Raw genomic sequence first — 439 nt, 5'->3', positions numbered from 1 at the left:
ATTCAACTTCCTATACAACGACAGGATCTGACGAATTACGGCAACGTTTCTTTTCAAATACTTTTCTAAAATAATAGTTCTAATTTTCCTTTCTTAATTCTGCATAAAAAAAGATATTTTGATAGGAAACAAAGTATATCCTCAATATCTTATAATTGACACAAACATGCCCAGTATATAAAACCGTCCTTTTGTATGGTAACGTTATGCAACTTCTTTCAGATATACGATATGCTACTGATTCGTGTTTCAATAGGTGAAATCGAAAAGTTGTATTTACATATTAAGTGTTCAATTCAAAAGAAAAAGTAAAATTTTACACTGAATTTATTTAAAATTTTCATATTTTTTAACTTCTTTTATTTCTCTAATCCACGATTTTATTTTATTTTAAAATCATAATCTATGTTTTAAGTTGACAAAATGCTTGTAACTTTTT

This window comes from Mizuhopecten yessoensis, unplaced genomic scaffold, assembly GCF_002113885.1.
Source record: "Mizuhopecten yessoensis strain PY_sf001 unplaced genomic scaffold, ASM211388v2 scaffold7371, whole genome shotgun sequence".
Taxonomy (NCBI): domain Eukaryota; kingdom Metazoa; phylum Mollusca; class Bivalvia; order Pectinida; family Pectinidae; genus Mizuhopecten; species Mizuhopecten yessoensis.
This window is presented reverse-complemented; position numbering follows the sequence as displayed.